Source organism: Eschrichtius robustus, chromosome 2 (assembly GCF_028021215.1).
Source record: "Eschrichtius robustus isolate mEscRob2 chromosome 2, mEscRob2.pri, whole genome shotgun sequence".
NCBI lineage: Eukaryota > Metazoa > Chordata > Mammalia > Artiodactyla > Eschrichtiidae > Eschrichtius > Eschrichtius robustus.
In genome coordinates, this window is record NC_090825.1 from 52,171,513 (window position 1) to 52,185,865 (window position 14,353).

The window sequence follows — 14,353 nt, forward strand, 5'->3', positions numbered from 1 at the left end:
TTTTAGTGAAAGTGAGCCCCAGCGATTTCTCTGCTGTGGGAGGCCATCTAGACCAGAAAGCAAGCATGGGCTTGTGGTTTGGGAAAGTTAATGTCCATAGAAGCAGTCCTTAACTAGTGGGAGACAGGAGCAGATGGATAACAGCTTGCCTCTCATCCTATAGGCAGACAGTTCTGAAACCTCCTGTGCGCCTGTCTCAGGGAGTTTAAGTAGAATGAACCCCAGTTGTCCTTAGGGATGACTTTGATAATATACCATTTCTTATATTGGCTTTTCCTCCATATCTCATACTCTCACTGCTCCCTCAGGTCATTTCTTAGACAGACTATCTGCATTCAAGTCTTTACCTCAGCCTTTGTTTTTGAGAGAACCCAAACTAAGACAGGTGTCGGTAGAGAACTTAGTATTGAAAGAGTTGATAATATTTCAAGATTTGAAACTGGATGATTACCAAAGGTATGAGTATAGATAGAGAAGAAGGCCAACATCTGTATTCTCAGTCACTATAATGTGTTAAGAGGTTGACATAAAGTGCAGTAATTAGCAAAGGAGACTGAGGTCTGGCCAGTGGTGTAGAACAAAATCAGGAGGATGTGGTGTCTTGGAAGCTAAGTGAAGAAAATGGGTAAAGTAGTGGGGAGTAATGCTACTACTAAGTCAAGTGAGAGATGAACTTAGAATTGTCTGTTGGATTTGGCAATAGGTGGGCCATTAATGATCTAGGAAGAACAGTTTCCATTGAAGTGATTGGGGCAAAAATGTGATTGGAGTGGTTTGAGAACTGTTGATGAAATAATTGAAGTCAGTGCATATAGACAACTTGTTTGGAATTTTGCTGTAAAAGGGAGCAGAGAAATGGGTTAGTAACTGGAGAGATATCCTCAGGAGAGTTCCTTTTTAAGATGGGAGGAAAAATAACACCTACTCGGTGTCTTATATTTCTGCATGTGATCAAAATCAGTTGTTCCTTAGAATATCTTAGAGAACTAGGGTTCTCCTTGGTTTATTTGAGCATCTTGTTCTGTACCCATCAAGGCTCCCCAAATCATGTGTAATGAGTTCAAGGAGGAAAAGAAGTTGTTATAAGTCATTAGCAGAAACTAAGAAGATTGGGATTTACTCTGGCATAGAGATGAATACTAGGAAGTAAAGAGAAATAAGGGAATACACACGAAGAAATTAGTCCTGCCACTGGATTGTGTTATGGGAATAGTTTAGAATCCGGTCAAGACTGTATGAAAAAGTATTTCTAAGTTTGAAATAATGCCAAGATTTAATTTCCTACCATGTTAAATAAGCACAACATCATTGTGAATATATGTTTGTGATGCATATTGCCAACAAACGTCTCTTTGCACAGCTTTATTGACTTATTGTTGAAGATAACAGAACGAACTCTGTGTTAGAAAAAGTTGAAATTTACTCACAGACCTTCAGTATTCCTTTTTGGCACAGTTTCACCTTCTCTGAGTTTGGTTATGAGCCATACTGAGCTGCTTTCTTTCCTCATTCTCCCTCTGCTTCCTCCCTCTGATTATAGAATGATCTAATGTTAGGTTTTCAGAGTTAAATAAACCAATTCTAGCTGGGATGTTTGCATTTGTAGTCTTATTTCTAATTGTGGAATGAAAGATTTTTCTGTAAAAATAATTAGGCCCTCTTTTTTTTTTTTTTTTTAATTTATTTATTTTATTTTATTTTTATTTTTGGCTGTGTTGGGTCTTCGTTGCTGCACGCCGGCTTTCTCTAGTTGCGGCACGCGGGGGCTACTCTTCGTTGCGGTGCGTGGGCTTCCCATTGCGGTGGCTTCTCTTGTTGCAGAGCACAGGCTCTAGGTGTATGGGCTTCAGTAGTTGCGGCACACAGGCTCGGTAGTTGTGGCTCGCAGGCTCTAGAGCACAGGCTCAAGAGCACAGGCTCAAGAGCACAGGCTCAGTAGTTGTGGCTCACGGGCTTAGTTGCTCCGCGGCATGTGGGATCTTCCCGGACCAGGGCTCGAACCCGTGTCCCCTGCATTGGCAGGCGGATTCTTAACCACTGCGCCACCAGGGAAGCCCTAGGCCCTCTTTTTGTTCCATAAATTGTCATTCCTTCTAAACTGAGATGGAGGAGAATTCTGAAGTTTTTTCTTCTACCTTGACCAAGTTTGTTTCACAAAGGGGTGAGTCAGACTGGCTATCTTCCATGGGAGTATCTTTTCTATAAAGAGAACTGTTTTATCTACCCTGGAAATCTCCTAGTATTTCTTTTTGTTTGTTTATTTTTTTTTTCCCCAGAAATTTTATTGCACTTTCTCCTGGTATTTCTGCTTCTAGTTAGCATATAGGAAGGCACAAAAATTTTTTGGTCCCCTGGTAAGAATAAGAAAAACCTGTAAAGAATAAAAATCACACTTAAAAAAAAAAAATAGAGCTAGCAAAAAATCAGTGGAATCAAGGAAGCCTTAGTGAACTGATTTCCATAGGTACATGAACCTCTCATAGGTGAGTCAAGAGTGTGGCAGTTTCCCAACCAGATTTCAGTATAGGATGAAGCAGGACTTACCATAAATGGAAAGACTGAAGGGATGAATATAAATCATCCAGTCCTCAAGTGACAGTGTGGGCTTTTGTGAAGGGATAGGAATCTGACAGAGCCCCAAAGGCAAAATTAAATCATTAAACCTGATAATTTTATCCACCTTGAATTTTGCCATAAAGAGGAGTAGAGGCTTAGTTGAAAAAAACCTATAGAAATGTATAGTTCTGCAAATTCTAATGGTTCTTGAATTATGGGACACTGCTGGGGTTGAATCTAAAGGTAAACCGAACCAAAAATATCTGGAATTGCAGCCCAAATTCTTCCTATCTCAAATTTTGACAAGATCAAAAAGATATGGCTGTGGTTGGAGATGGGAAGTTGGGGGTTGAATTGATCACAGAAGAATTCACTCTAATTAAAGCTGCAGCCAGTCCCAGCTCAAATTGGTTCTACTAGGAATCTGAATTATCATTCATCCTAACTGAGAGAAGAGCATAGACTCTCTGGGTAATAAGTAAAACTTAACAATATTACATTCAGTTCTCAACTGTTATTTTATAAAAAGCATCTAGAATACTGTGAAAAATTATGAAATATACAAAGAAAAAGGAAAATATGATTGTATAATTAAGAGAAAACAGTTAACAAAACCAGACTTATTAGATGACCCAGAGTTAGGAGTCAATGAGTTAGGAGACAATGATTTTAAAACAATTTACAGGATAACATGTGAGGGGTTGAGTATTTCAGGAGAGTATTGGGAACTTTGTACCAACACCAGATGTTTTCTAGAACTGAAAAATGCAGTATCTTTTAAAAAAACTGTTCAAATGGGCTTGATAGTAGTAAGAAATAGACTAAGAAATGGTGAATGTGTGAATAAATATGAAAGTCTATTTTCTGGTTTTTAAATTTATATAAATGACAGTTGAATAGTGTAAAACAAAAAAAATTGTGGGATTTATAATATGTAGAAGTAAAATTTATGACAATAGCATGAAATATGAGCGAGAGTAGACATAAATAAATTATACTCTTACATTTGTTACATCATATATAAAATTACATAGTATAATTAGAATAGTATAATATTATTTGATGGTGGACTATGATGAATTAAGAATACATACTGTACATTCCTAGAACAACCACAAAATATATATGTATAGCTTAAAGTCCATAAAATGAGATAATATAGGAAAAAAATAACTATATTTGAAGGCAGGAAAAAAAGGAACAAAGAACAAATAAAAAATAAATAGTAATGTAATAAACTTAAATCACACCGGTAATTATATTAAATATAAATGGTCTAAGCCTACCATCAATACATAGAAATTGTCAGATTGGATAAAATAGTAAGACCCAACTATATGCTTCATACAAATAGGCACTTTAAAGACAAATTTGGTTAAAAGTAATAGTTGGAAAAATATACATTAACACTTATCAAAAGAAAGTTCCTATGGCTATAGTGATATCAGGCAAACTATACTTCAAGACAAGGATTATTAGCAGAGAGGAAGGACATTTTATATGTTAAAAGGATCCATTCCTCAGAAGGTACAAGAACCCCAAATGTGTATTTATTGATACTGTATAAGAGATTCAAAATACATGAAATAAAAATTGACAGAAATAAAACATATTTACACTTACGGTTAGAGATTTCAGTACTTTTCAGTAATTAGTAGAAAAAGAATGCCATAAATTAGTAAGGGTACAGAAGATTTGCACACCACTCTCAATCAATTTAACCTGACATTTTTTGAACACTAAACCCAAGAGATGCAGAATGTGACATTTAAATATACATGAAACACTCACCTCGGTAGATCTCATGTGGGCTGTCAGTACTTCAACATGTTGTGAAGACTTGAAATCATAATATTATTTTCTCTGATTACAGTGGAATTAAATTAGAAATCAGTAACAAAATGAGGTTTAGTAGAGCCCTGAATTTTTTTTTTTTGGCTGTACCACGTGGCTTGTGGGATCTTAGTTCTTCAACCAGGGATTGAACCTGGGCCCTCGGCAGTGAGAGCTCCAAGTCCTAACAACTGGACTGCCAGGGAATTCCCAATCCCTGAATGTTTTGAAATTAAGATGATTCTGAATAACTCATGGGTAAAATAATAAATCAAATGGGAAATTAGCATTTTAAACAAATTCAACAAAAAGACAACATATCAAATTTTATGAAGTGCATCTCAGAATTTATAGCTTTAAATCTTGAAGAATAAAGTATTAGAATCAATTACTTAATAAGCTTTACCCTAAGAGTCAGAAAAAGAGAGACAAATTCAAAATAAATAAAAGGCTGAAAAAATAGAGAAAAGTGAAATCAGGGAAATGGAAAATGTCCCATCAGTAAATGAACAAATTATGAAGTTTTCTCTTTGAAAAAATCAATACAGTTGGTAAACTTAAGCTTAAAACTACAGCAATTTATATAGCTCTTGAATTTGTGAATCAGCATGTGGTCTTTTATCCTACAAAGAATTACAGCATCATGTCCTCAGGGCTGCATTCAAGGAAGGTAAAAGCAGAAGTTGTAAATCTTCTTGAGGCATAGGCACTGTTACTTGCCTAACTTCTGCCACATTGAGTTGGTATAAGCAAGTCACAGTTCAGCCCAAATTCAAGGATTGGGGAAATAGACTCTGCATCTCTTGATCTTAGGTGGTATAAAACATCGTGGCCATGTTTCTTAAGTTACGCTGGTTAAATCAGAAACAGTAAAGAGTCTGAGGTTTTACCCTACTTACAAGTTAAAATGTTAACTTGCCAGAAAACACAAGACTTCTAGACCAGAAACAAAGGGTTTATTACTCCCTGAAAAAGCAGCAACCAGGGCAATATTTTTTGTCAGTTACCCGAGCCTAAATCTTCATAGAGCTTCACAGTGAGGGTCAGATGGTGCCTGCACAGATAGTAGTGTGCATTACAGAAGGGGAACCCCAAATTAGGAAACTCTGATCTTTCATAGGACCACTGATGACCTGTCTATCCTTCTCCTCAGGAGAGTGAGAGAGAGAAACCTTATTTTTACTCTGGAATTTAAACAAATCGTCTCTGGAGAGAGGACACTGAACTGTCTCAATGTTGCTGAGTGTTATTATCTGGAATGTATCCTTGTATAAACATCTTAAATTGGCTGTAAATGACATTGCTCAGTGGACCCAGACCATGCAGAAATGTGAGATGTTCATGGAGAGTTGTTTTCTAATATAGTATATCCTCTTGTACAATAATTTGCAATCCTCCCATATACAAAATTCGTCACTCTTTTCTCCAAAAGCCTTATCCCACTAGAGTGTCATGTAAGGCTTGAGTCCAGTATCTTATCACCTAACTGAGTTCCAAGTACAGATGAGGCTCTGCTATGCCATTTTGTAATTAGAGAAATGCAAAACACAAATACAGCGAGCTACTTGTCCGCACCTACTACATAGGTTAATATTAAGAAAGAATATCGAGTGTTGGTGAGGATTTAATTGGAACTCTGGGAGTGTTAAGTGATAAAACCAGTTTGTAAAATGACTTGTTTGTTTATTCCTTTTTTTTTTTTTAAATAAAATTAAACATGCTTATAGACTTTGATCTAGCAATTTCACTCCCATATTTACCCACAAGAACTGAAGCCTGCATTCTCCTAATACTTGTACACAAATGTCATAGCACTCTTATTTAGGATAGGTTGCCTTGGCCAGGGTGTTGACTGGAAAGTAGCACATGGGAACTTTCTGGGGTGATAGAAAGATTTTATATCTTGGTTGCTGTTGGTTATATGGATGTATGCATTGCCAAACTATACTCTAAAGGTCTTTTTTATTACGTAAGTTATTTGTAAAAATATAAAGTGGAAGTTTATGCAAATGTGGGAACTCTGTGTAACTTCAGTATGTATGTCAACTATTTTATTCCACATAAATATTTTTTTGGGGGCATATTTAGGCTAACCATGGTTTGATGTGAAAGTTTGATTAACAGTGCTGACGTTGAAGAAGCTCTCAGCTTTCTACTGAATCAGAATTAGGCTAGCAGGGGTCAGACAGCAGCATTGACCTTGTAAGTGTGAAATTTAGCTATTTCACCAGCCTCCTTTCCTCATTTCTTGCTGTATATGTTGTAGGCATAGCACATTTTATACGTTCAGTTATTTTTGTCTTTCAGAATCAAATGCTCCTATACAGCATTTGTTTTTTTCATTACATAGGTTTTTTTACGTTTTTATTTTTGCTCTTTTGCATATAACTATTTTCATTGTTTACTATTCATGTACTTACCGGTAATGGGTTAATAATGTCCATAAAATGCCTCAGAATTAAGCACAGGTTGTACCAAATACAGATTAGCAAATACTGTGATAGCCATGATTAAACTAAAATGATCTTACACAACCACTAAATACCATCTAATGGCTATGGGCATGCCTGAGGAGCCTTTGTTGTGCATTTCAACTTCTGAACTCATTTAAAAAGATGGTTCCAACATAAGATTTCTCTTAACTCTAGCCAAGTATAACTTGTGATCTCTTCAGATCCATAGGGAAGTATAACATACTGTATTTTAGAAAACCTTTATAGTGATTTCACTTTTCAGTTGGTACAGTAATCCCCCAAATGAGAGTTTATCAAAAAAGGATGGAAAGGGGAAAAGATGGTGGTTTGAGTATAGATGAAATAATATTGACTATGGGTTGATTATTGTTGAAACTGTTAGAAAAAAGTATCACATCAGCATTTTGTGTATGATAAAGCATCTTGAGTTTTATATCTCATCTCCTAAATCAGAATCTCTAGGGAGAAGCTACGGTAATCTGTAGCAGTTTAAAAAATACCCTAAGTGAATTTCGTTTAGCTAGTTGTACCATGGCACCCGAGGTTTCTTTTGTTTTGTTCTCCTCCTCATGAGCAGCTTTTTTTTTTGAAACTGGTGGGAAACTTTGTTAGGATGGTCTATGAATGGTTTTCCAAATCTCTTTATAAAAATGTATCTCTTTCTCTTACTAGATTATTCGCATCTGGCTACAAATCCACTGCTGTGACTCTTGATTCACATTCTGCTCTCTCTACTGCTCTATTTTTCCAATGTCTTTTTTAGCTGAACTACCTGAGTTGCCTGTATTTGCTATGTCAGATTATCCTCTTCCTATTTCTTGAATCCCCTCCAAACAGTGTTTTGTCTCTACCGCTGCCCAGTAAGATAATCAATGACCTTTACATTATTACACAGTGACAAAGTTCTTACTAACATAGTTGATAACTTCCTCCTTGAAACATTTTTTTCCATTTAGCTTTTAGGATATCACACTTTGGGTGGGTGGTTGGGGGGTAGTTTCTCTTGACTCACTGACTGCTTCTCTTCAATGTTCTATTTCTGGTTCTATTTCTTCTTTATGACCTATTTTTATAATATCTCAGGGCTCAATCATTGAATCTGTTTTCTTCCCTCCCTTCCTTCCTTCCCTTCTTTACTTTCTTTCTTGAATCTGTACTCTTTTGTCCACATTCATGCCCTTGATTCTTTCATCTAATTTCATTACTTTAAATATTATCTCTAAACAGATAACTTACAAATTTATATCCTTAGTTTGGATTTCTCCCCACATCTCTGAATACCCATATCCAACTGCCTATGTAGGATCGCAGTAGGACAGCTTTCAGGTATTTCAAGCTAAAGTCTCTAAACACAAACTTCCTTCTCTCTTCTCTCTAACCTGCTCCTTCTGTAGCCTTATTCCATCTCAGTTCATTGGCAATGCCATTTTACCAGACTACTATGTATATGGGAGTACCTTGAGTGACAAATTAAGTGGCCATCTTTGCTTGATATATGCAAAGGTATTTTTTGTGGCATGTACTATGGGTGGAATTTGTGGAGAAGGTTAAACAGCTCAGCAGTCCTAAACAATTTAGCATAGAGACATATAGCCCAATATATTTAAAGTGACCCTGTAAATTCTGAAACACATACTTATTAATAACTTTAAAAAAAGATTATTTATGATGTATATACGTTAATGCTGTTATTTTGGGTTTTGGGGTGTCTTATTTTGGAATGTGTTGGTTACAGGTACAGAAAACCTAGCAATGGTTTAAACAAATAGGGGTTTAGTCTTCTTATAAACCAAGAAATCCAGATATTTCTGTAGTTCAGCTACTCAACTGTGCTATTAGAGACCCCCAGCTTGTTTTGTCTTTCTACTCTGTCAGCCTTTTTGGTAGCTTTTTAATCCTCATGCTTGTTGACTCATGGTCATAGGATAGTAGTAGACATGTTCACATCTGTCCCTGGATAAGGAAAGCAAATGTTTTTCCAGGACCAACCCCCATCCCACCCCCAAAGTAGACTTCTAAGTATATGTCATTGATCTTAACTGTGTCATCCATTACCTGTTCACCCTTCTTGGAAAGCTCAAAAGTGGGTTTTTAGCTGGGTCCATTACCACCCTGAATAAGGAAAATTCTGGAAAGGGGGAAAAAACTGATAAGCAATTAACAGTGTCTGCTACATAGAACCATCAGAAATTACTAAATTTAAATATAATTGGTGATTAGAGTTTATTTGCTTGGGAAAACTTTATTAATTTTCAGTAAGCGCAAATAAATGGGGTTTTAATGGTAGATAGGGAGGTATTTATTATTTGATATAGATGAGGGCTCTCAATAGTTTATAAATGTATTATGAACAGTAAATCCAGTGACTGGTTGAGAAGGTAGCTATGTATTTAGAAGTTAGCAAATTTGTGTGTGTCAGTTTATGGGGCTGAATTATTGAGAATTTTAATTTACATTTTGAGGTAAATAAGAATTAGAAGAGATATTCCTTAAAGTCATAAAGATCTATTTTTATTGTTAATTTTGTTTCTCTTTATGGTTTCCATAGAATGTTGGCTCAATTAAGAAACATCAGGGAGATAAATTCAACCCAGTGGTAAGTAGTTTTAATTTCTTTTGTTAGAAAATGTTTGAGTTATTATGCCTTTTTTTTTTTGGTTGGCTTCTCTTCCTCCATTTGATTAGAATGTTTTTGTGTCTGCCGTTTTAAGTCTGATTTCTAAGTGGCTCTTATATCACAACACTAAAATTCTAATTAGCGGTCCCATGTTGATCACTTCCTGTTCCCATCAGTCCAGTCTTTCTCCCTTTGGTTTATTACTTCTTTGTAGTATTGTGTAAGGGAGGATCTCTTTGGGTCTTGTTATTCATTCCCTTCCATACGGTACTTTCCTCTTCTGACCTCAATAATTAAGGTCCCCCTCCTTTCTTATCAATCAGAAGTTTTTAGTCTAAATTGGGATCCATTTTTGTATTGGTTCAGGCCCACTGAATTTATTCTGAGGTCTAAATTGCTCTTTCCACTGTCTCTGTCCACAGGAAGTTTTGTTTTGTTTTGTTTTTTTGGGGAAGTTTTCTTTTGTTTTTGTTTTTTTGGGGAAGTTTTCACTTGAGATGTAAACTCTTTGCAGTTTCCTAGAGCTAAGTGTCTAATCTTCTTTTTCTGAATTCATGGTCTCTTCTGAGAAGTTCTGCAGTATGATTAGCACTACAGAAAAGTCTTGGAAGTCTTTTTACCTTTATTAACAATGATTCTGCCTTGTAAATTGCCTCCTACCTCAAGTGCCCTGCACAGATGATTTAAATAAATATAGTACAATAAATACACTTTTTTTTTTTTTTTGGCCACACTGTGTGGCATGCGAGATCTTAGTTCCCTGACCAGGGATTGAACCCGTGCCCCCTGCATTGGGAGTGCAGAGTCTTAACCACTGGACCACCAGGGAAGTCCCTACACTCTTAAACCACGTACATTTGGTAATAACATTTCATGTACATTATTCTCAGCTGGGAGTTATACTTCCAAATCCATTATGATTTCTGGAAAATGGATTTTTTAGGCCATATCTTGCAAGTTATTGCATACTATCATATTATATAAATATAAGCATGTAGTAGTTATAATATGAACCAGAATAATAGTTTGAAATATTGTATTAGTGCTGTCTCCTAGAACTTTCTGCAGTGATAGAAATGTTCTGTATCTTCTGTTATTTAGTATGGTATCCATTAGCCACCTGTGGCTATTGAGCATTTAAAATATGGTCAGTGTGACTGAAACCAGATTTAAAATTTTGTCTGATTTAACTTGAATTTTCAGGTTAAAATGCCACTGTGTCTAGTGGCTACCAGATTGGACAGAGCAGATAGTTTTTCCTCCGTTTTTCTTAAGTGTCCCCCTAACTCATTATCAGTTGAAGTCTTAGAATCTCTTGAAAAAGAAAGTGTATATTCGTTTTTAGAATCTTTTTTTATTATCTCATTAAACACACAAGTATAAGCTAAATTCCCCTTTAGTGATTAAATTCTTATTAGATCAATAAGACTGCTTATTCTTATCAGTAAAATACACTTTCATGTAAACATAGATTGAGCATATTCAGTAAACTTTATTGACAAGGTAATTTTTTGTTTCTATTGAGGTATAATTGACATATAACATTGTATTAGTTTCAAGTAATACAACATAGTGATTCAATATTTGTATATGTTGCAAAATGATCCTCACAATATGTCTAGTTAACATCCAGTCACCATACATAGTAACAATTTTTTTTCTTGTGATGAGAGCTTTGGATCTACTCTCTTAGCAACTTTCAAATATACAGTACAGTATTACTAACTATAGTCACCTTGCTGTACATTACATCCCCATGAGACAAAAATTTTAGATAGAAACATTTGATGTTTGACATCATAGTGTAAGGGAGGAAAAATTTTTCCTTCACCCTCTTAGGGTTCCTGGCTGGGTGTGAAAATTAAACTGACAAAGACAGATTAAAAGGAGAAAAATATATACATTTATTTAATGTAAGTTTTAAGTGACACAGGGAGCCTTTGTAAGGAAAGGAAGACCCAAAGAAACAGTTAAACCTGAGTATTTTTATGCCATGTTTGATGAAGTGGACAGTTGTGTAGAAATACGATAGATCAAAGAGTATGAAGTAAGTGTAGTAAACTGGGGGAGATTTAACAAGTCCTATTCATTAGAATTCTTCTTCCTTCATCTTCAGAGATACCTCCTGGTATAGGGAGGGCACCTTTCACAGGAGGATTTTATTACCTGTTTCAGGGGAGAAGGGCGTGGAAGGTCAGAGTGACCTTCCTGCTACTGCTGTTTCATCAAACTCCTTTAGCTTAAAATATTCAGTATGTTAGCGTGCCATATTTTGGGGTGGTATGTCCTGAACCCCATCGGTAGCTTGTTTTTGTAAACCCTAAAGGAGAAGTATGTAGTAAAGACCTATTGATATTTGAATTATTTCATGAATCTGAGTTCAAGTATATCATTATATATTGAGAAGCAGTATAGTGCACTACAAGCACAGAATCAGTTTCTTTATGGAAAAATAGGGATAATAATAATACATGCCTTAGAAAGATACATGAGGATGAAATGAGAATAAGCATATAGTTTTTTTTTTTAATATTTTATTTTATTTTATTTTTTGTTGTGGTACGAGGGCTCTCTAGTTGTGGCATGCGGGCTCAGTAGTTGCAGCGCGCAGGCTTAGTAGCCCCGCGGCATGTGGGATCTTAAGTTTCCCGACCAGGGATCAACCCATGTCCCCTGCATTGAAAGGCGGATTCTTAACCACTGGACCACCAGGAAAGTCCTGAAACATACAGTTTATATAAAGAATTTAGCACAGTGCCTGGCACACATGGTAAGTAAGAATAGTCAGATTTTTTTTTTTTTTTTAAGTTGCAAGGGAAATACTTACACTATTGTCAAACTCTTTAAGAATATGATATAATTAGAAGAGTTAGAAGCAGTGCCTTGCAAAGCCATATTGGAGCCTGAGGCAAAAGAAAAAAAATTAGTCATACTGATTCTGTCTTTATTTTTAAATTCACCAGTTTGGTCATTAATGGTTTATTTTTCAGTGATTTGGATTTTTTAAAAAGATATTGCATTAAAATATTTAATTTGATTACTGAGTTTGTGTGTGTGTGTGTGCGCGCGCATGCATGCGCACGTGCCTGAGGCATTTGCTGCACTGGCTTCAACCTAGCCTTGGCTCTGGGTAGAAGTAATCTAATACTCTAATAGAGTCTTCTGCTTAGGGCAAGAATTTATTATTATTTTACAAAGAATTGATAACATTAATTAGCAGTCATTTATTGACGTAGGCTTTTCTTTGCTAGTGTAATGTTAGCCTCCTCGTTGGAATTAACCTCGGTATGAACGTTGTGTTCTTAATAAAATTAGCCTTGAGAATTTTCACTAATTCAGAATTGAGCCTTTCCCCACAGTTAGATCGAAATAATGAAGTCTGCACTTTACTGGAGCAAGTTTCTTCTCTAGTGTGTAACCTTATACACATATAAGACCTATAAACTGTAGAAAAATTAAAAGAACAATATTAATTGAAACAAAATATACTTGGCATAGATTGGAATTTTGATGTGGGAGAGTTACAGGAAAGTTAATGGCTGGTTAGGAGACCTGAAAATATCTTTGTACTCCCACTTTCTACTCAGAACTGCATAGAGTCAAGTTCTTAATTGAGAAACAGCTCTTAGTCAGAAATTAAAGAAATATCTTTGTTGTATTAGGGTTTTTCTTGTTGAGGATGAGCAGACTAATAAAGCATGGTTCTTTTTAAAAAAATTTTTTTTTAATTGGCGCATAATTGGTTTACAGTGTTGTGTTATTTTCTGCTGTACTACGAAGTGAATTAGCTATATGTATACGTATATCCCCTCCCTCTTGGACCTCCCTCCCACCACCCCCCCATGCCACCCATCTAACGACATCACCTAACACTGAACTGAGCTTCCTGTGCTTTATAGCGTGTTCCCACTAGCTATCTATTTTACGCATGGTAGTGTATATATGTCAATCCTAATCTCCCAATTCATCCCACCCTCCCCTTCCCACCCCCGTGTCCACATGTCCATTCTCTACGTCTCGTCTCATTCCTGCCCTGCTAATAGGTTCATCTGTACCATTTTCTAGATTCCACATATATGTGTTAATATACGATATTTGTTTTTCTCTTTCTGGCTTACTGCACTTTGTAAGACAGACTCTAGGTCCATCCACATTTCTACAAATGACCTAATTTCATTCCTTTTAATGGCTGAGTAATATTCCATTGTATACATGTACCACATCTTCTTTATCTGTTCATCTGTCATTGGACATTTAGGTTGTTTCCATGTCCTGGCTATTGTAAATAGTGCTGCAATGAACATTGGGGTACATGTGTCCTATTGAATTATGGTTTTCTCAGGGTATATGCCTAATAGTGGGATTGCTGGGTCATATGGTAGTTCTATTTTTAGTTTTTTAACGAACCTCTATAGTGTTCTCCACAGTGGGGTTCCCTTTTCTCCACACCCTCTCCAGCATTTTTTGTTTGTAGATTTTTTGATGATGGCCATTCTGACCAGTGTGAGGTGATACCTCATTGTAGTTTTTTTTTTTTTTTTAATTAATTAATTAATTAAATTTTGGCTGCATTGGGTCTTTGTTGCTGCACACAGGCTTTTTCTAGTTGTGGCAAGTGGGGGCTACTCTTCGTTGTGGTGCCCAGGCTTCTCACTGCGGTGGCTTCTCTTGTTGCGGAGCACAGACTCTAGGCCTGTGGGCTTCAGTAGTTGTGGCATGCGGGCTTCAGTAGTTGTGGCTCGCAGGCTGTAGAGCGCAGACTCAGTAGTTATGGTGCACGGGCTTAGTTGCTCCGCGGCATGTGGGATCTTCCTGCACCAGGGCTCGAACCCGTGTCCCCTGCATTGGCAGGCATATTCTTAACCACTGCGCC

The 14,353-nt window shown here is 36.3% G+C and overlaps 1 protein-coding gene across 8 annotated transcripts in view; it reads left to right on the forward strand.

Moving 5' to 3' along the window:
* ERBIN (erbb2 interacting protein) overlaps positions 1 to 14,353 on the forward strand; it is a 112,051-nt gene that overhangs the window by 26,445 nt on the left and 71,253 nt on the right. For all 8 annotated transcript variants that reach the window (XM_068535425.1, XM_068535427.1, XM_068535430.1 and 5 more), the window contains exon 2: positions 9,412 to 9,459. The gene's annotated coding sequence lies outside the window, so the exon portion shown is untranslated. The remainder of the gene's footprint in view (positions 1 to 9,411; positions 9,460 to 14,353) is intronic.